This window comes from Pyxicephalus adspersus, chromosome 7, assembly GCF_032062135.1.
Source record: "Pyxicephalus adspersus chromosome 7, UCB_Pads_2.0, whole genome shotgun sequence".
Classification (NCBI taxonomy): Eukaryota; Metazoa; Chordata; class Amphibia; order Anura; family Pyxicephalidae; genus Pyxicephalus; species Pyxicephalus adspersus.
In genome coordinates, this window is record NC_092864.1 from 37,630,028 (window position 1) to 37,652,424 (window position 22,397).

The following is a 22,397-nucleotide window of genomic DNA, read 5'->3' on the forward strand; positions in this document are numbered from 1 at the left end:
GTATAATGAATGTAACATTTGTCAAAAGGTGTTGCTGGCATAAATACCAGGATTTTTTTTTGCTACAATTCTTTATTTTTAATGTTAGGTATAATGAGATATTTTTGTACACATTTTAAAGCTCAACTACAGGAATATATTAGAAGATTGTAGTTTAATTCAGTTATTTGTAACAAAAATACAAAAAAAGTCAATTTGATTATAGCTAGTATGGGTACCTGAGTCTGAGTATAGCTTAGCACCATGTAACACTCATCAAAGTAGATGTGGGAAAGGGAAAATATGTGAGATGTTGAGATTCTGCTGCCAATCTAGTACCAGGGGAATGCTGATAGCAGAGTCAAGCTCAAGACCAGGGGCTCATTCAATATAGTGAGAAGAATAGTTGACCAGAACACATAACTTTCCTGGCACAGTGGCATTTTTTACAGGGTAGTATGGCCAGGGGACAACCAGAGAGCACAAAAAATGAATAAACTGTGGCCAAGCAGAGGTTTTTTTTCCACTCCATTGCTGTAAACCAGTCCAACCCTGCAGACAGTAGAGGAAAATAAAATGAATCTTATCACTGGAAGTGGGTTAAAATTCTGTATTGTGTTGCTGTAGGGTTGCAATATTAACATCATAATAATTACATACAGAGGAGGTGCTTGGATCACTGGCTTAGCATAATTGCAAGCCTTGATATATTAAACAGTTGTCTTTTAAAATGTAATGATATCAAATATATATTTGCCTAGAGAACAGCTTTTATATGTTTATCCTTGAGAGCCAAGGCCAAATGCTGTATAAATCTGTGATAGTATAAAGGAGATGGAAGAGTTTGGTAATTTTAATACAATTTCTATTATCAGTGGTGATCTACATGAAGGTGTTGCATATTTCATTTTTTTATGTGGTTGTTGGCACCATGTGCACCTAAAGTGGACCTATTACTATTTCAAATAATGGACATTGCCTGGATGTAAAGCTGATCTTTTGGTTTTAGTAGGCTAGGTAATCCACCTGAAACAAGCATGCAGATACCTGTGCAGCAATTAGCTGAACACCTGAGCTCCATCCTCATTCTGGGTCAGTGGTTCACAAAGTAGTAAAGGCCACCAATCACAAAAGCTGTAAATTTTTTGAACCAGGTCAGAAATGGTAGGAGAAAAGGTAAAAAAGAAATGTTCTCCCTAAGATTTTGATGAAGAGAGTAGGTGGGCACTAGAAAATTTTGCATATTTGGTATCTAGGAGGGGATGACAGCTCCTGCTTGGTTCTAGAGGGCTGCTACTGGTGGCATTTGGTAACAAGCCAAATTGTCTTGCATTTCCATATTCTCTGTAGAATCTTGTAGAATGGGTCTCTCTCTTGGCCACATTGATAAACATAGGAGTTATATAGTTCTTAGAAAGGGAATCTTTTTCAAAGGTCAACACAACATATACATAAAAGCCCTGATTTATTGAAGCTCTCCAAGACTGGAGAAAATAAACTATCATGGAAGAACCTTGGTGATTCAACCAACCTGTAATATATCTATCTGGTACAGAATTATAAACATGTGCGATCACCCAGGTTCTCCCATGATAGTCTATCTTCTCCAGTCTTGGAGAGCTCCATTACATCTGGCCCAAATCCTCTCAAATTCGTAAGCAACCCATCTAAGCCAACTTCTCAGAGGGTTGCTTTTAAAACCTGAATTGTATCTAGGAAAAGAATGCACCTGTGATTTTGGAAGTCCTTAACAAATTTCAGTTTGATAATCTTGAGGCCAGAGATAAAATAGTTTCTTTATGTTGGAGCCTGCAGTTGTATTATTTGTAAGTTTGTCTCTCCTTCCTTCCTTAAAATAGGCCGAACAGACTGATGATAAGAATAGTTGAGGACCTGGGTTAATTACCGACTCTTCCATATTTCTGCACATTTCTTCATATAGATCCTCCCACGTGCCTCCTTAAATCTCTGGAATTTGACAGATCCTTCCCAACCCTCTGGATGTTTGGAAATGTTCACAGTGCTACTCAAGCAAGATGAATTCAGGAGCATCAATGAGATTATATTTATAACCCAAAGGGAGTGCTGCATACTATTAGTATGTCTTTTATATGAACTTAGATTGTGTTTTAGGAGTAGCCTTCCTTTTAATGAATTCCATGAAAGGCTGTCATTTCAGTTTTAGGAGGACACCAATTGGGTGAGGTGGATATTTACTAGATGATGGGCTGTAAAAATTTTGACTTCATGAAATTGAATTTGCTATATGCACTATATATATATATAGTGGTATATTACTGGGGATTGCTCTTGGTAACGGGATGTCTACAGGGCAGATAATAGGTAGCAGACTCCAAAAGTCCAAAATAACAGCAGGATTTATTTCTTTAGCCAACTGTGACAGCACACTCCACAACTTTACAACAAAATACCAAACAGTAGCTGGACTGGGCCTCTGGCTACCTCACTTAGGTGGCCTCTCTTACTAACAAACACTAAATCAACACTGTTTCACTCACAGTTCCAATCTGGTTTTGCCCGCTGACTTTTCTGGAGCTCTGTCTCCTCTCATGCGGCCTGAAACCCAGTCTGGCTCCCGTCTCCTGCCTTGAACAGATTCTGGCTCCCTTCGCAGCCTGGAACCCTCTGGCTGCCTTCTAAGCACACTCCAGCCTGCAACACAGTGGCTGATCCTCTTCCCTCAGCCTCTTGCTGATCAATTTCCTCTCTCTCCAGGTGCACAATTACTCAGTCCGGATTGATTTGGGCCAAGGAACTCACCCTTCCACTCCCTTTGAGGGCTCCCGGGCCCTATAGTCCCTGGTTTCTTTCTATACAACCTATTGACTTTCATTTCCCTGCAGTCTTTAATGCAGTTTCCTGTCATATATATATATATATATATATATATATATATATATATATCATACTTGACTGCATATTTTTGCCCATTAAAATACTGTTTTCCTCTTTTTTAGCCCATTCAATGATGCTGACCTTACAGGTTCATTAGTCAACTTCCTGTCTGCAATGCTTGTGTTGACACTACTGCCTGTAGTCTGCATCTGGGGTACATATGAATGGAAACAATGCAGGTGGATTAGCAGACTGTTTAAAACACAGGACAAGGATTAGGCAGGTATTTGAAAATAAAACCACCAAATTATGACAAAATGTGGCCCAGATCCCTACACACCCTGTTATTCTGTGAATTGGGGCCCTGGAGAATGTGGGGGCCCGGACAATTTTTCTTTTTCTCCCCATTCTTGTCCAACATTTGAAAAAATGTTACCATGTTAAGGCTTATAAATCATTTTAAGTTATAAGGTTTTGATCTGATTTAAAAAAGCCACAAAACTTAAGCTGTGTACAGATGTCAGATATTTGTTGCAGGAAATATTCTTCCATGATCATTTCCAGTGATACTAGAAGGAACAAGAAATTACACATAGCGCTGTTCAGTTCTGTGAGGAGGGAAAGCACTGTATACATGGCTTTGTTCAAGCCCATGGAGATGAAAGAGGAGAGGACAAGCATGAAGCAGTAAGACCTGCTGCATCCTCCACCATAGGAAACACCAAAGATCGTCCCAACTTGGTCCTGTAACAATCCACAGGGGCAGATAGCTAAACAACATTGGGGAAATGCTGTAGATTTACACCTGAGACAGTCATGATAGTTTGTCTCAGATGACAATTATCTAGCTTGTATAAATAGCTCAACATACAAAAAGATGACAAAAAGCAAAAAAAAAGAGCACGTAAGTAAAGCAGGCTGTATCTGCGGATGCTCTGATAATTGAAGTCTTTTCATGCAACTTCAAACGGACATCGATTTGTTGCACTAACAATTTAAATAAATACTCCTGTATTCATGAGGAGGTTTCAGATTTTATTGACAGTGGATTATAATTAATGATCAGATGCTAATGATGAAACTGGACTGGTGCTGTCATTAATTCAGCTCAGTGAAGCCAATCTCAGGCCAGCATGAGAAGTAGCTGCCACTGACTTTTCTTTAATTACTTAACTGTTCTAAGACTTTCCTCTGGCTGTACTCAGGGTTGCAGTTGGTCAATAAAAAAATTATACATGCACAAAATTGAATAAACAGGAGAAAATCATATAGTGCTACATTTTAATATCTGGACACTATAGGATAAATGGTGCTATAAAAAACTTCTGACACTGTATCTGACACTGTAGGAGATGCCACTAACGAACATACGACGAACCCATTTCGGGGACTCATCGGAAGATCGAGGAAATCAAGAGGAGGAGGAGTACCGGGGCTGCAATGCAGCTGTGGGTGGGCAAGCCCTCATTCGTGTAAGCGAGACCAGCCCAATCCACCAATTAAAATTTCGCTCACTCATCCCTACTTTGTGGTTCCTTCCTCTTTCCCCTCCACAACCTGCTTATTTTAATTATATGCATGTATGTAATGTTCACATGTGATGTTCAGATTCCAGGACTGAAAGATTTGAAATCCAATAGATAGATCCAACAAGACAGGCCAGGACTGAGGCAGGCAAGGGAAGAAAGGGCTAGAGCAGTGTTTCTACATAGGGGTACCCTCAAATAACCCCTGCTATACATTTTATATCCAACTCCCAATAGATTTATTGTGGTGGTCAGTAGGAAGAATGCCTCTCATATTGCTTGCCAGTGGGAAGGCTGCAAACTTATAAATAGCCAAAAAGATCATTGGTGTCACTTAAACTGACCAGGGAATCACAAATTGCTAATTTCTCAAGGAACCCCTATCAACCCTAGGGGAACTCTCGGATTCCACCTAACCCCAGTTGAGAAAAACTGGGCTAGATGATGCTGGTTGTCCTTCAGCTAGCAAATAAGCTACAGTTTCAGATTAGTTAGAAGCTCCTGTAACCTTCAGGAGCTATTTAAAGTCCATTCGAAAAGCACTTAAAACTGTTTAACTTTTATTTTACCTTCCTCCTGCATTCCAGTGATTTCTTGTGCAATTTGCCACAATTTCAACTTTAATGCATTCTCATGCATTTTGCATTAATTTTAATGAAATCTGCTATTTTTACTCATCACTACTTGTAATAGCATAAAGTATATTTTGCTAATTTCAGATCATAGTCTATGCACTTGACAGAGTCAGCGTTGTGGGCATATGATGTCGGCAGAGCCTAGATTAGCAGTTCTCAACAAGGATTTTTCCAGAAGTTGCTGGGAGTTCCTCAAACTGTGGTTGATGGATCAAACTGAAAATGGCTGCATAGTTCTGGAGCCAAGACCATTTGGTAGAGAAAGCTGCATGACTCTAATGATGTTATTAGATGTATCAAAAAAAGTTGGAATTCTAGCCACCACTGGATGGAGGGCATTTTTTCCCTGGCCAGCAGTTTAAAAGTTTTTTGCCCACTAACCCCTAATAAATAAGTTTTAGCCAGGGTTTCCTGAGTCCTGAAGTCCTGAAATTATTTTAGGATTACTCAGGGATATAAAATTTAAAGAATGCTGACCTAGACTGCTGTTCAAGTTGGCAGAAAGCCCTGTTCTCTTGGGAACAAAGCCCCGCCAATAAATAGTCTCATCTAGAACCTCAGTGGCCAGTAGATGTTTAGGCATTGGATGATTGGCTGGGGGGGGATGGGGGGCTTGGTGCCAAACTCACAAAGAGATGAATGTCCTGTCTACAAGAAGTCAATGAATACTGACACTGGAAGTTCTAAGTGTTGTAACTTTTTAGGTGCTGATAAGTTCACTTTAAAATAAAAAAATGCTAATAAAGGATCAAAAGTATTTAGAAATGCAAAGTGCACTAACCCACAGCAACCAATCACAAATCACCTTTCATGATTTGCACTGCTTATAATGGACAAAGGCAACTTTTTGCTTCTCTTTGTGGATTAGTGCATGTTGTTTTCTTTTTTTTAATGCTATATCAATAAACAGGCCAAAGCTCTTTTTTTTCTTTTCTCAAACACGATATTACTAAACAAGCGTAACATTTCCAAATTCATTGAAAATGTCTCAAGCAGCCACTCTGCAACGCTGCTTGACTCGATTCCAACTTGAAAGTACTTAAAAAATGTAAATCACTACAACAATTTTAAATCATTCTATATACCACTCTTGGTGATTTAAAATAATTGAAGCTGTTCAGATTTTTATGTGTCCTTGAATTTACAAATGATCATGGTTCGGAGCATGTGAAGACATTCCAAATTATTGAAGCTCAACAAATGTTTCATTGCTCATCTTTCGGTGAGGAAACTGATGAGTACTTTGGATTTTGGCATCTGACATGATTTAAAATAAAGATTAAAGTGTTTCATATATTTTACAGTTGCTTCAGATGTGCTTCAGTTTCTGGAAGATCCGAGGGTTAAGTCTGTCTCCCTTTATGTTAAAAAGTAAAAGACAAGGCGTTTATTCCTCACTGAAAGACGGTGGGCAGAGCCCTGCAAATCATTCTTTTATTCTCCGGTGGCCGACCGTGAATCCAGAGCCGCTGGTTTATAAAATACATGTGGCCAAAAATATAGAGACGTCTATCCAAGTTGCATACAGCTGTTTGAGGCTTGCTGGCCCACAACAGGCCAGGATAGGGACACCAATGGCTTCCATGGAATAGGATTTGGTCAGACAGAGCAGGATGACTGGTTAAGTTATGGCAGAGAAGCTCTAATAGTAGTTTTATCCCTATGATCCATTGGATTATTATTATTAATAAAATAAAGTGCCAATATATTACACAATAAATAGGAGTTGTAGATAACAAACATTCATACTTGAAAAGGGCAAACAATGACACAGGAGGAGAAGAGGACACTGACCAATAGAACTTACAATTTAAGTGCTAGGGAAAGTATTATACAATAGGAGGGGGTATAGAATGATGACTAACTTGTGATGGGTAAAGAACAGAGGTAGGCAAGCTTAGTTATTATAGGATTATTTTTTTTTTCATTGGAAGAGAGGAAAAAATGTCAATTTCTTTTGGGCTTAAATTTTAAAAAAAAATTGAAAAAAAAGGTAAAAAAAAATGTTTCATTTGCATAAAGCAGACCTTCCACTAAAAATGACGGTTCATTTTCAAGATCTACATGTACTCATTCCAGCATCAGCTACACATCATAGCTCTGGAACCGGCTTCCTGATCCAGTGGTAACAGCGCACGATGCCTACACAATATGTGTCAGCACTACACATCTTTAGTTCCAGCCAACAGACACATTTTTCCCCATATCAAAAAGTGCAAAAAATATTTAAAAGGAATAAAAACTGCTTTTAAATTGACAAAATCATGATAAAAAATATATGATAATTAAAGAAGAACTAAACTTGTTTGTGAGTTTCTGCCATAGTTTGATCATGGCACATATTTACCCATCTGCAGCTTTCCTGCAGTTATGAAGGATCCAGAACCTGTCATTGCCAAATCAACGGAATAGTGATGGTGGAAGAAGATGGTGATCCGCTTCAGCCATTGAGTGGCAAGTTATGATGTAACTTCTGTGCATTTGCAGGAGTTACATTGTCTCTGGGGGTTGATTCGGTGTGCCACGCAGAGCCACAGGGACTTGTTAATTAGCACTACCTCCTGGTGACTTTTTTTGAGTTTACTTTATGTGATTGTGTTTAGATATTGTTTATGGTACTAACATGCTTCTTCCAGGTAAAATCTAAAAGGGCTGCACCAAACATGGTAGCACCTTATAGAGTGTTATTAAAATCCCTGTAGCACTAGGAATTGTATGGAGAACAAGAAGAATTGAAACCATAACTGTGATTTAAAAGACACTGCTTTATTGAGGACTTTACAGCATGTCAGAGATTATATTGCATGCACATAAATAGATGGAGAACAAAGCGACTTTCTTAGTTGCCGTTTTGAAAGTGTTATACTTCCAAAAACAACTTTGTCACATTAACTCACCAGGTAAGCTGCCAGATGAGCTCAATAAAAGAAAGTCTACACAGCACATAATAAATGCCAAATCCGTAGTCCTACTCAGACACTTTCTGAAAGATTTGCTTAAGCTGGAAGTGTGACAGACTCTACAGTTTATTCTGCTTTTATTTTTCATTTCCTTCCCCCAATTACATGATTAAAAAATTTTTTTTCTGTACTCATTGTATAATCACTGATGCAATGTAGGTCTCTGGCCTCTCCATGCAATACAGACAGATGATGGTTAGTAGGGTGGGCCAGCAGCAAATATCAAAATGTCCTGAAGAATGGATATTAACCAAGCATTCTTGGACATGATGCGTTTGCAATGTCCAGCAATCCATTTATCCATCTACTAAACTGAAATCCAATGAATAAAAGAGGCTGGCCAGTGACAATCAGACTAGGGAGGAAATGGTTAGATGCTTGATAACCCCAGCCAGGAAATGAGGAAGCTCTAAATGACTTGTTGCAGATTCTAATGTACATAGCAAGAAGCTTGCTGTGTGCAGTGAAATCAAAGCATTTTTAATATAGGAGAGGAGCCTGCACAACTGTGCAAGACCAAAAAAAGGCTGGAGATAAAATAAATAGAACTGACTCTATCAGGGTAGTAATAACAGCAGTAGCAAAGTGTTGATTCTTTGTTATATAAACTTGTCATTTATTAAGTTAGACTAATTAAACACACTGCATAATATAAACAAGTGATGGCGCCTCCTGCCGGCTCTTCCAGATGAGTTCACCTTGTGTGCACTGTGCAGTTGGCCGGCTACAATGTGCAACGTTAGCAGTTTGTGCATAGCTGGGATTACTTGTCACTGATAACATCCTTTCAGGAATGAAAATGCAAGCTGTTCAGTCAATGCACGCACATATCGTGGTATTACCTGCCCAGACATGTTTACGATGATTCGATTTTCAAATCTTGTGAAGATTCATAGCTTTTCTGTAAGTGAAATGTGAACATGTAATACAACTGGGATAATTTGATAATAATGAACAATAGAGTGCAGGAACTCAGGAGGTGCAAACTTTTTAAAATGTGTTTCCATTCCTGATCATTTTGATCCATTTTCTATATGCACCTTCATGAATTTTGCATGGTAAAGCATTACAATATAAACATACGTAAACTTACCTATCCTTAGTACAGTGCTGCCAGCTGCAGAAATTTTTACTCTTTTCCATTTTATTGCTGCAAATGGTATTTTCTGCAACCAGGTGATGACCATCCAAGAGTCATGGTAGAAGCAGAGTGTCCTTCTAGGCCAACAGTGCTACCATTCCATTCTCCAGTCAGTTGACTAACCTTAGTATGACATTAAAAAATCAGATGTCATAACCACATGAAACATAGGATACAAGATAATCTGAGGCTAGGATTAGAAAGGTAAAGGAAATGGTTTGTTCAATCTATTTTAGCAGGCTAAGAAAGATCTACATGTGACTCCACTAGCACTTTGCTTCTTTGTGTTATGGACCAAGAAGAATTGCAAATAGATCATGTTTACGACATTGTGAACCATTTCTTCATTCTGTAGTTAACAGTTTTGTTTTGCAGTTGTAGGGATGTATTTTTTCCAATCTGAAAAGGAAACTGGTTGGTGGGTTCATGAGGTGTTCTACAGAACGAGTCAAAGAGAGACGACTTGGTTTGAAGAGCCACGTGAAGTAAGTTCCCTTTCCATTGCAGAACCAGGGGTAATGTAAAAATTGGAGAAGGAAATACCCAGAGAAGTGGGCGATGCTATATTACAGAATTTCCACCAACTGGAGACTTCTACTAGTCTTTGTATAAAAAGGGTTTTAGAGCTTCAAATTGTTCTATGTTTAAGCTTGTTCCTGATCCCCTGATAAAATCTTATTCCTCAATAAGATCAGTAGAATTGAAGAAAGATTGTGGTGTGTTCCTTGTCTCTAGCAGTACTCTATAAGAAAGGAGGAAGGAGTATGGAAGATGGGCCGAGAAGTTGTCTATCATGGCCATTGATCATTCAGAAGTAGTGCACTGATTTCAGGTATAGGGACAATCAGGCACATTATGATTTGGAATTGATAATTGTTTTTGAAATTTTTTTTATTTTGGGGGGGGGGGTTCTATAAAAATTAAAGTTTAGATAGTTTTGACAAAGTATTGTCAGCTCTGGCCCTTCCAATTCATGTTAAGACGTCATCTGGAGATGGATGGAGCCTGAGGAGCATCATGAGAATTCCTGGTGCTTCCTTGAAAGTTTTGTAAGATCCAATGATGCCTGTAAAGCAAGCAAACCAATGGAACTAAGAAGATGGCAAGTAAACCATCTCCATCTGCTAAACATATGGACCTTTGTTGATGAAGCCTTGTAAAAATTCAGGTTTCCAGCAAATTCTGTAAGTCAGTCTCTATTTGTTTTTTCGTAATAAAAGGACCTTTGGAATCGTGCTAATGGGAGCCCCCATAGGGACAAATGTAGGCATTGGTGACTTAGGATGTTCTGGAGTTTAAAAGCAAGCCAACCACACAAGTGCAATTAAGTTGGTTATGTCAACTCATAGTAGAAGTTTTTCCCTCAGTGGAATGTAAGTGCTAGTTGAATTGAGGTAACACAATGAATGATCCTCTGTGTGATAGCCTGAAAGAAAGAAGATGAAGATGTGCCAGCTGGGTACAAGTACTGGAAAAGAATACTCTGTGGTTTTAGTATTAACATGCTTTCTTTTTAGTTGTGTTGGTTCTTTGCTTTGGTGGCAAGGAGGTATAGCCCTGTCACCTGTAAGAAGATGACAGATACCAATATACCCATGGGCATAGGTAAAGTATGGACCTAAAACAAGGGTGTAGTGTGCCAGTACCATTCAATTCTAACTACTCTGGTTAAAATGTATTATGTGACTATCAAAGTGTTGTACAGAACCAGAGCTTTCATTCCACCTCTGTATCAATAAATTGAGAGCAGTGATGAAAAAAAGAACCAATCATTATTTGCATAATAATGCTGGCCCACAACAGGCCATAATAATTCTCCAACTATGCCCACTTCCTTATCTTGGAAAGCTAGGAGCTTTGCATCTGACTATACCAGATATACTTGCCTTGGTCAACAAACTACCAAATAGAAGGATGGCTGTAGATTGCAAAAAAATATTTATAACCTTGGATATGCCAAATTACACTGGCGTTATTCAACTAGGTATTGACATGGCACACAAAGATCAGGCAAAGTTCAGGCATGGATAAAATGTGAATTTGAGGCTCTTATAAAAGTAGAATGTACATTGTAGAATAAGTTTCAGATTTCATAAGAACAGCATTTAGAGTAGCAAACACCAAGAATAAGCATCACGGACATGAAAGATGTTATGGGTAAGCAACTGCTATTACAACTGAAGTTTTTTCTGCCTGAAGTTTCTCTTTAATTCAGGTTGTAATTTTGTCAGGCATGCTAAATATAGTTTTTCTGTGCAGCAGGTTACACATGTGAGAACGGTCTTGGCAGCAGAAGTACTTACGTTAAATAATATATGCTAAACAAATGCTCGGAAGATTTGAGAAATGACTCTTGGCTTTCTGCGCACAAGTTATTTAACATTGGCTCATCCTGGTGACATTGATTTAAACTGCGATTAGTACACCTGACGGAATCTACAGCCAGCAGCTATTTATATGACACAGGTAATAAAAAGACACTCGCTATCGATTCCCAGCTGAAAAATATTGTGCAGGCTTACCGGAGCGTGCTGTTTTAACACAGAGATGAACTAAATGATTCACGTCATGAATAGGTAAGAAGACATTTGCTCCAACGCAGGCAAAATCCAATCTCCTTAAATATATTTATCCAACTAGACATTTACCTAATCTCCCTTTACAATTGATAACACAGCAATCAAAGTCCTAGCGTGAAATCTTCCAATAAATTTAATAACAGATCCATATTGACATTCAGGTTGTAAATCTCTGGCTTTTGCTTCTTAAAGTGACCCTGTGAGCACGGGGTCACCTACATCCAAAACCATACCTGTTAAAAGAAGAAGAATGAACTTCCCTTTCCAGTGGCAATTGTCTTGAAACTCTATTTCTTTGTTGTTCCCCAGCTTCTGCATTTTATTTAAAAGGTTGTATGGGTAGAATACTTCTTTATCCTACTGCATGTTGTGGTTTATTGCGTTGGCTTGTATGAGTTGGCAGAAAAAAAACCATTGTGTATGCAGGAAATCACATATTCTACAAACTCAGCAGTCTAAAACGCTTGCAGTGGCTGGAGAGCAGCAAAGTAGTGGGGTTTAGACATGGGCCTATCAAAAAGTTTTTATGTTTTAATTTAACTTGAGCTGGGAAGAGTTGGAACCTCATTCAAGATTAATTTTGTCTTAGATGGGCAGAATTTCCTTGAAAAAAAGGTGAAGAAGGTGTCACACTTGGGGAGACATGGCCACTAGGGGGCGCTATGGCCTGCACAGAAGTGGTGTGAGCCCGGAGAAGGGCCAAGGCACAGCGTCTAAGCAGTAGTCAGGTCTTCTCCAGAGCCTCTAGTGGTGAGGATGTTGCACTGCTGGTTACTGCCAGGGTGCGGTCCTTGGGCACACCAGGGTAGGCAGGATGATTAGCAGTACCAAATCACTAGACAGAAGAATCGTCACGGAAGGCCGGGGTCGAGGCAGGCAGCAAGAAAGAATAAGGTCACAAGCCAGGGGTCAAACACCAGGGACACAGGGATAACCATACAACTGGAACAGCACAAGGGAACTGGCTGGGAAACCACAGCCTGGGCAACAAGGGGTTAACACAGAAGCTGGACAGTGGAAGCACTGAATTGACCAACAGGTTATAGGAAATGCTCAGCAGAGCCAGGGGGCTAAGCACTAGTGGAGACACATTGCACAAATGCTGAGTGCTGTGTCTGAGATAGATAATTAGCCAGCGATGATTAGGAGGCTATTTACTGATTGGCCAGGGGGATGGCTTTATGTATGCACTTAAGGCATAAGCACTTATTCTGTAGATACAGAGCCTTGAAGAAGTAAAAATAAAGGTGGAAAGGGACAGATGCCTGTTGTAGTTCCCTCTCCCTGATGTCACTTGAGTAAGGCAGTACAAATTAACAAGTTATGGATGATGGTTTACTTGGCAAACCAACAATGTTACTCATCTTTTTGACTGGTACTAGGGGAAACTTACAGAAGCTACTATGAAGACACAGATGTCCACCTCCCTGAGACCATCTTTTGGGAGCCCATACATAGTTTGGGCAAGACTATGGCATCTATATACCAGAATGTAGGTATAAGCAGTTGTTTTGAGAATGGTGGGGGTGGGGAATGGGATAGTCTTGGGGATGTGTATAAAGCATTACTACGTCAGACAGCAGGTCTTATCAGAGTTCAGATTAAATTTGGTTATATCAGTTTTGAGCTGCTCACTGTTCTCCTTGCTAGAGAGGAAGCTGTACCTCAAACGAGGAACCTATTCTTTTCATTAGGCCATTTCTCAGATTTGTGCTTTTTTGAATTTTACACCCCTTGTCATTGGAAGTTTTTACATTAGCGAGGAAGCACAACCCTGCTTCTCTACCAAGATGGCCACCTCTACACCAAAACACAGTGCAAAAAAAGGTATGATAAATAAGTCATTTTGAAATGGTCATCTGTAAGTTGCTCATAGGTTATAATGGTGCCCATTACTTTGTCCTCTCAATGTCTCCTGAAAATATTTTCATCTGAAAAACACAATTTTAGTATCCTTCTGGATCACCGGTAATATCCAGAACAAATCATACGCAATCCTCTACCAAACCCTTATCCGGCCTGCTTATGGCTGGAGATGTGCAGATACAGATCACGTAACGGGGCTGCACTTTAATTCAGCCAAGTGATGAATAACATATGCAGATTTATTTTTATATAAAAAGTGTCACAACATGAGAGGAAGACTTTGGCAAAATTTGTCACAGCTGTCTCTATAACTCTTGTGAAGTTATTTTACTGCCAAAGAGCTCCAGAGCCGCGTGTGTGCGCAAATGCAATTTTCTAAAAATATGACCCAGATCTAATTAAGCAACTTTAGAAGTCATGAAATATATTTGCATTGTAGTGTTTTTTCATAGGTAGGGACTTGTCCCATTTATTAATAGCTAACAAGATGTATCTTTATAAGGTCTGTTCAATATTAGAGGCTCTGCATTGGTTTACATTGTCTTCCTTCTTTTTACTATATTACATATAGTGTGTTGAATATTTGATACAGAGGTAAAGTAAGTCTATCATAAATGAAATATGGAGGCTGCTATAGATAAGCTCCTTCTGAAAATTTCACATTCTGTTCTGAGCAACGGTCACTAGAATGAACAGAGGGAGTAAAGACAGCAATAGAAACTCAACAGGGGGTTCTAACTAATTTTGTATACTAATTTTGTTTTTATTGCTGTCACCAGTTCATACTTGTCACTATTTCAACCAGGATACAAATGTAATGATTTTGTCTTCCTCGATTGCAAGGCTAATCTTCTACACTGGAATTATTGTTGTAAAGAACAGTACTCTGCACTTCTGTCTTCTCAAGCACTCAAGCCACATCTCCTCTTTGCCACCTTTTACTATATTGACATTTTTTAACCAAAAGACAATTTTACTCATAGCCAGGGGCAGACATAGGGAGATGGGGTGCTTCAAAAGGGCTCTGGACCCTCCTCTGCCAACATAGGCCCCCACAAAGCCCCTAGTCAGTTCTGCACGGGGCCCAATGTTGGCTATGTCCATCAGGAAAAGTATCAAGTGAGTGGTGAAACATTTTCAACATTATTGGTATTATTAATTAATCAGGACCAAGTGTTCTCATGGTTATATTTCAGTCTGCCATTGGAATTAATTAAAAATATGTAATCAATATTTTTTTCTAGTTGCCCAATCATTCAGAATCCTTAGCCAGTAGTACCTTTTAACTAGACTAGCTCCGTAATCAGAATCAGTCGCCATGCATGGGTAGTGGTGGTTCCAATGAGTGTCATTAATGATCCCCATCATTTTCTTGGACAATAATCCTCTGGATTGACATATTTTATGGTGATTGGACTAAGATGAGTGAGTTACTTGAATGGCTGGTAATGCTAAGGTATGTTCCTGACAGTTATTAGAGTTAGGGAGAAGCAATACATCTTTGTGATTACAGAGCAGGCCCAGATAAAAGTAACTACTAACAGCAATACCATGACCTGGAAAAATAAAAGTCTTCAAAGACAAATCAGAATTCTTCTATATTCAGCTCTACACTGCAAAACATTGAAGCTGGAAACTGGTTGGTTGCTGTGGTCCAGAAAGTTCCTTCTTTGTACACTTAAGCTTTAGCTTAAGGTGTTATAGTTTACTGGAGTTTTGATGATTCTTCTTGGCATTTGTGTACAGAATTCACCCAATAAAGTTATTCTTGTCTTGCTAGGAGTCACTGCACTAAAGATTTATCCAAGCATCCAATGCGACACAAAATAAATGTAAAATCCAACATTACAGTAATTGCATTTGGGGCTGTACTGGTAAACCACAGAGAAATATTTATGTTTTAGTCCTCATGTTGCAGACTCCGACTTTCCTGTCTGTCTTTTACTCCACTAACACAAAGGTATTAATTTGTAAATTATCTTCACTGTTTACTGGAAGGGAATACATTCTTCAGTGACTGTGTCTTTGGCTTTAGCTGAGATGAGTCTAGGTATTACTGTTACCCAGCAGCAATGCTGTTCCGGGAATTCTATGGTAAAGTATCAAGAAAGGGAAAAAAAAAAGATTTTACAGGAAGATTTTCCTCAAGGGGTCATAAGCAAAAAATATATACTCATGTAATTTGACTTCTATCCTCGTCATGTTCAAATGACATGCAGAGCATAGGAACGTCATAAATTCAGGCCATATAAAACTCTGTATATAATCATGTGCATAAATATGGTATAATTTTATGTGTTGATTAGTTTTTTTTTAGACATTCTTTATTAAAACTGAACACCAGGAAACTGGTCTTTGCAGTGGGGCTACCCCCACACTTGTTAAGCTCTAGAAAACAAGGGGTTAGCCTATACTAACCATATTCCTGTCTTATTCGGATCCTCTTCCCCCTGACACTTTGGGTTGTTGGTGGGCCATTGGCATCACATACTGATAGCAATGCATGAGCAATGCAGGGCTACATTGTAGGGCAGTGCTTCTCAAACTTTTTACCATGGGGGAACCCTTGAAATAACTTTTGGGTCTTCAGAAAACTCTAGCTATAATTACAACAGTATATCCACAGCTCACAGTCCATTGGTCTGTAGAAAGTAGTCAGTAGAAAGAATGCCTGTTACATTGCCGGTAGCAGGTGGGAAGAATGTCACCCTTACATAAAGCCAAAAAGATCATTGACGTCACTTAAACAGACCTGAGGGGCAGAAAACCACCCATTGCTCAAGGAACCCCTAGCAACCTCAGGAGGTCCCCAAGGGTTCCATGCAAGCGTGGTTGAGAAACACTGTTGTAGAAGATGCAGTCAGAACCTGCAACCACAGCACAGGTTGCTTTCCAGAAGTTGCATGGCTGGTTAAAAAGAAAATGAGCCTGCATGAGCAGGGGAATAAGGCAAGTAAAGTTCCTTTTTACATCCCCTGGACAAAAATGAGCATTCATCTGTTGCAAGGGGTGGAGGTGTTCTTCTGCATGCGTAATTTTTATTTTTTTAAGAGTTAGGCTAATAAAAAGTCACCAGGAGTAAGGATTTTGACAAAGGACATACTATGTCTCAAAAACACCATATTTCTACTCTTTAGTTTTTCTTTCTATAAACACTGCACCAAGCCCATCTCTATTTTTAGCATGCCAAGAACAGAGTTAGATGTAGTAGACAAACATTCAGAAACTACATAATCAATGACCAAAGGGGTTCTGAAGAATTGGCGAGATTTGGGACCCATCGTTGCTAGAGGACAGATCAGAAGGAGGTAGCTTTGTGTCATAATGTGTCATAATGTGCAAGTATGCTGGGCCACCACCACCAACACCTTTACTGTGATTTATGGAAAAATGGCATGAGGTTCTGCCTTGCTGACAATGGTCACCAGGAAAAAAAAAGAATGCATAAGTACTTAGCAGGGACATTGGCACAAATAATAACCTGAAATTGGTTCTGATTCTCCCTTACTCTATCCAAGGTTTGGCTTCACATACACTTTAACCATATCTTGCAGACTAATATTTTCCAGGGGCTGAACAGAGCTGTAATTGGGTTTGGTTAAAATCCGACGACATCCCCAGACAGTGATGAGACATGACTGATCTGATAAGAATATTTCATGAACGAGTAGGAGGATACTTTCTCTTGGCTATTCACAGCTGATATGAAACATTGCCAGTGATAACCAACTGTGAATACCTCGAGACACATTCTTAAAATGTTTTTACTATGAGTCGGTCAATAGAACTTCCATGATATTTGGTGAATAGCTTCATATGCAGAATAATTAGGGTTCAATGAATACAACATACTGGATGTGTTGCTTATTTGTTTATATACTTAGAATAGAATGAGTAAAGAAAAAATTGCCTATAAAGTAGATCTATTTTCAGTGAAAGCCCATATTTGGGCTAAAACTATTTCCTTTCCATCACCCTCTAAGCCAATCCACATCATATACTTATCCTTATATTGTAAAGGAAGACATATTTCACCTAAATCCACCAGCTGATCCAGATCTGTAGTTGTACATATGTCAACTGGCCATTTCTTGTCCCCTCTTGCTGCATCCTCCTCGTCATTTAAAAAGTACCCCATCACTAGACTTCAGCTTTACCCCAAACTTCAGCTTTAGGGGTGTATGATTCACCATTCTGTGTTAATATTATTTTCACATTTTCAGTTATACAGAAATTTGCAAATTGCAGGTGTTTTCTGTTAAACAAAGCCTTGCATTCATATCCTGTCCCTTGCAATCTTCAGTTTCTTAAGGCCACTTTGCTTTAGCCCTTGAAGACAGACACGTTAGATTAACGCCACACCTATAGGAAACACATTGCATAAGCGGCAGGAAATACCAACATAGGACATATTACAAATCTCTCACCTGCCAGGTCTGCTGGCTGCAGATAGAGCAGGTCTGGGACCACGAGAGGCACAACGGACATATTTCATAAACTGGTTACATTGTTCTGTCAGTTATTATGTGACAATTCCATGTTTTTATTATCATTGCACTTAAAGGGAAACAATTGTGTGCAATTTTTTATTTTGGTTTGGATATACATGAAAGTAATAAACATGTAAATCATGCAAAAAGGCAGAGTTCATGTTTAAAAACTCTTTTTCCATATATTGTTTGTAATGATATATACATACATGGGGCAGACATACCAGTCTTTTGGTTTTTGATCATTATTTGTTCAGTTTAAGCATCTTTCTTAGTTGTGCCATACTATTGTATTAATATATTTTGATCCAGACATAGGGAGGTGCAAAGTGTCCCACTGCATGAGGGCCCCATTGGCTACATCCAAGGCAGTCGATGTTTATCATTCCCATCTCTTACAATACAGTTTGCTCAGATTAAATTAGAACAATAGATAGTCCAAAGATACCTAGATAACTAGAGATTAGATGAGACGACAAAGAGTAATTTGAGAAATGGGGTGAACCACAGAAGTTTACTTTACATGCGCAGCCATTCTTCAAACTGTTTCTACTAAACCATATGGGAGTGGCTGGGAGCTATTTTGTGCACACGTTTCCATGCAATTGCGGTAACATTGTGGTGGTTTGGGGTTCAGGTCCTGGATGCAACACAGTTTCTGCCCACCCTTGAGCATCCAGCTACTTCTATTGACTTGAATGGGGATGCATTCTAACCACAGTATGCTGCAGTTGATTTTCGGTTGCATTGTGGTTGTTCTTAGACTGGAGATGGCCCACTATTTCTTTGCAGTACAGTGAGCCACTCCATGACTAAAGTGTCCATCAAAAGTTGAGATTGACACTAAAAACTGCTTTTGGGTGCATATGGTTTTTAGACCACACATATGAAAGAGGCCATAATCAGGCCACTGAAGTACCTTATGAGGCAAAGATCTTTCCAAAAGTATCCATGCTTGAAAGTTATATGTGTTCCTAAGAGCACTCTATAAACATCATTGGCATTGCAAAAATCCTTTTGGAACTAAATGATTTGAATCAGAATGGAACACAATTACCACATAACGTCTCCAACACCCCATTTGTATTCCTTTGCATCCCTTTTGTGGATATGACTTTACCCAAGAGATAGGAATCAAGTGAAACAATAGGAGGATGAGGTCCTGGTTTATGTTTAATGTCATTATCCAGAGAGGTTTTTGTTTACCCTGGGTTGTGGCTCGTTTTTTTTTTCACCCTCTGTTTTCTTTATTAACATGCATTATAAAATTTGAGATTTATAGGCTGGAGCTATTAAAATACCTCTCCATGCTCAATTAGACAACATTTATAATCCCCAAAATGTTTCTGTATACTCTTCCGCCTCTTTCATTATTTATAGAAGATGTTTTTCAGTTGATTAGGTTCATATACAAATGATGAGATAAAGGGAATTTATTTGGACTCTATACATGCCATTATCTCTCGCATTTACTACTTTTACAGTGTTTTAATCCTTTATAATGGTTCCAGATCAAACCTATTCCTTTTAATTGCTTGTTATAATATAACAGCCTGATAAAAGTGTGAAAAAAACAAATGAACTCTACATTGGGAACATTATCCTATGTTAAAACTTTGGAACGCCTGAATAAAGGATACCTTGGTGTAGAACAGACATGCAGTGTGCCACGGAAGAAAAGTGCACGGCTACATTCCACTGAACATAAAATGTGTAATATTAGTGTGCTGATGCATGAGAGGGGAATGTGCAGTGAAATAGGTGATAAGGGCTGGTGGGAGAAGAAGCTTTGGATCATGGATGTGAGAAAAACATCAGAATATTAGGAAATCTGTTCTGGGGGAAAAAATATCTGAGCTTGTGGAAGGAATGGTAGAGCGGACAGAAAAGTAGCAATGCTTGCCTATGGAGGAAGGTGCTCCTCACCTTACATAACTAGAAGCAGAATGTGGAGACAGAAGACTTCAACACAGTTAAAGCAAAATGTTACTTTATTATATGTGGCTCATAAAAAGAAGTTTATAAAAAAACAAACACTGTGCTGGTATTCTAGTAGATCTCCATTGCAAAAGTTGTTTTGCTATTCCATTAATAGGAAATCCTGGTCTAATTTTAAAAATTATTCTAAGGTGTCTATGGTATGGTCTACACATTGCCATGCTATTCCTTAAATTACAGCCTTGTGCTTTACGAATGAGCTGCCCACTTGTTTTGTTCTAAAGGAAGTTAAGCCCCATTCATTTTAGTGGAAAATGGCAGTTGGTGGGGGAAAAAAGCCATCAAAGGACTTGACAGGGTTTTCAGTTGATCCTAAAATGCTATCTGAACTTTCTGAAAGACACTGCACACTACTCTCCAAATTTTAGTAAATGTGAAAGCTTGATGACATGTGGGATGATTACATTCTATATTAAACGGGAACCTAAAAATTGAAGAAAAACTTGACCCTGCAAAGTTCCCACCTAGTGTTTTCATATTCCCCTGAAAAAGGGAAGCAGGACATATACTGCCTGAAACTGGAAGTATTGGGTAATCCAGATGGCTGCAGAAATGGCACGGTTACAAAATACAGAACATGCAGAAACTGTTTACTTTCCAACTCCATCTCTAAATTTACTCCATACTGCTGACAAAAGAGGCTTATTGTGTAAATCTAAACCTGAGCTAGTGAGCTTTGTAAACAACGGAACAGCTAAGAATGTATAGGTAAAAAGAAGTTTAACATTTATTTTGAATTGGGTATATTTAGAGTAATGAAGTTTATTTCATTTAATGACTATATTGTTGTGATTTCCTAATTGTATGTATTTGTAAATTTGTAATTTGTGTAATATAGCTTTAATATATTTTTTTACATTTTTTTTTCTGTACACAACTATTAGTATAAGATGGCTAATGTGTTTATTTGGAGAGGACAGTTGAAGGTCCACTATAGGTAAAAATTAGAATTCATACTTCTCATACGCCACCCTTGAAACACATTTTCAGGACATTGAACAGTCGCAAATTATCTAATTCCATTTCTAATCATTAAACAAAACAAATAAAACATATAAACCATCTATATCCCTACAATAAAAAGGCCCTTTTTTATCAATAATATTGAAGCCATATATTTGATACTTTTAATCTATGGCACCTCTTGCATCAAACTTTTAAATCCTGACCTCTGGAGTCCTGGGAGACATAACCACAGATCCTGCAAGCTTTAAAGGCCTCTTGTTTCAATACCATGTCATTTTGTAACATAAAAATAGCCCCCTTCATTATTAGCGTGCCACTTTAACACGCAGGTTATTTTCTCCCCTTTATTCCAGTAAAAAGCGGCCTTTCGCATCAGAAGAATTCTTGGCAAATTAATGCGCTACCTCTTGGGCTAATTAAATTAGAAAGGATCCTAAATACAGAGTGTCTTTTGTGGTGGACACAATGTTTGGCTTCATGCATCTCGCTCAGAGAGGAATTTCTGCTATTAAAGCCCTCCTTGCCTCTAGCAGAGGTCTGGCCTCCTTTAACACAGTCAAGTTCCTAATTTGCCTCAATGAAGAAGAATTATTCGCTGATAAGATAGAGGCGCAAGTCTTCGGGCTTGAGAAGGGGTCTGCAACTTAGCACCTGAAGCTCTTGCAGTTTCTATTAATTCCTGCCTAAAATTAGGCAAATTCCCCCAGCAAATTGACAAAAGCAATTATAGTTAGTTTATTTATTTATTTTTTTCTTAGCTTTCGCCTGTTCGGAGATTGCACGCATTATTTTACATACAACTACATGGAAGAAGTTAAAGCTTCATTTTAACATCTGTTTCGTGTAATTTTTACCTCTCCTTTAATGCGTGGTTTTTAAGAGCGCAGCGGATTCTCCGAATTGCAGGCAGTAGGTAATATCTTCGATGTAATGAATATTTCACACATCTTAAGACCAAGGCTGCTCGGGAGATTAGTATAATTTGTCAATAAGTTACGTGCGCAAAATCAGAACTATTCTGTCTCCCTGCGCTCTGGAATTGAGTCTTCACAAAGCAGAGATCAGTGATTTTTATTAAAAATGATCTCCAAATGATATCCAAAGGAACTGGACGGTCTTTACAAAAATGTCAAATCAATAGAAAAGGATAATGGCTTTTTTTATAGTTTTATCTCTTTTTAAAATATTTACTATTGCGAAATGAAAACCTTCAAGGGCTCTATTTATAAAACAGGGAATCTGACATCCTCTCAAACATTCCCTGCTGGGAATAAATTACTGCAATTAAAACACATGGACCTGGAAGAATCCCTTATGTCGGATACTCATTTTTTTTGCTTTATAAATAGAGCCCTTTAAAGTTTTCATTTTGTAATAATGTATATATATATATATATATAT